Source organism: Dysidea avara, chromosome 9 (assembly GCF_963678975.1).
Source record: "Dysidea avara chromosome 9, odDysAvar1.4, whole genome shotgun sequence".
NCBI classification, from domain to species: Eukaryota; Metazoa; Porifera; class Demospongiae; order Dictyoceratida; family Dysideidae; genus Dysidea; species Dysidea avara.
In genome coordinates, this window is record NC_089280.1 from 16,139,803 (window position 1) to 16,140,826 (window position 1,024).

Below are 1,024 nucleotides of genomic sequence, written 5' to 3' on the forward strand. Positions count from 1 at the left end.
TTAGCTTGTAAAATTTGGAGACTATAAAATCTGCACAAAAACAGCCAAGCTGTGAAAAAATAGTGCAGCCTTAAATTAAAAAGCCTGGGTGAAAAAAGTTGTGAAATCAAAGGTGGTGGCCAAGACTGAAATGGCTGCAATGATGTTAGCTTGTAACATTTGTGACTGGGCCTACGAAAACAGGGCATGTGGGCACATGATTTTTGCCTACTTTTTCAAATTTCCTTGATTAATAACGTTTAATACCTATGTGCTATGGCAATGAAAGTTTTACCACTTAGTAAGCATTTAATTGGGTTTATAATGCAAGTTACAGAATGCAAATATTCTGTTCCAATACTGAGATATGGCCTGTAGTATGACAGGGTGTAGTTTGTGCCCACATGCCCTGTTTTCGCAGGCCTGGTCACATTTGGAGACCATACAATACCTGCATGCACACTAGCTTCATAGATTATCTCTAATGGCACAGAATTGTCTTCAAGGATAAACATGAACGACAGAAATGTTTGACAGCTAAAATACATACTCAGCTCTACATTACTATTTTCCAATGAGGGAAGGTTTTCTTTACAAATGAATATAATATGGATTAATTAAGTATAATTATGCTGGCATAATAGATGCTTTCAAGCATAATGCTGTAATAGGTATTGTCTGGAAAATGCATGGAAAAAGATCGACTAGTCACTGCAGTACTAGTGAGGCAAACAATTGACATAATTATTGTATACAGAGCAAAATAACTGCATATATAGCTAATATATGAATTTTTCATTTAAACAATTTCTCAGACCAAAAGTTATCATGTTACACCTTAAAATTATATTAATAGTCCATACTATGCCAGTATACACAGCACCACTTGTATGCAATCAAAGGCCAACTTTAATGAGAAATATTGTGCAATAATCTTTATCTACTTGTCATCTGCCTATGAAGGTGAAGAAATTTTTTGGCTTGAGGAATTCAGCTTGGTGACCATGCAGCTTAGCCTACTGTAAGCTCCTTGGCTCTACTGGTA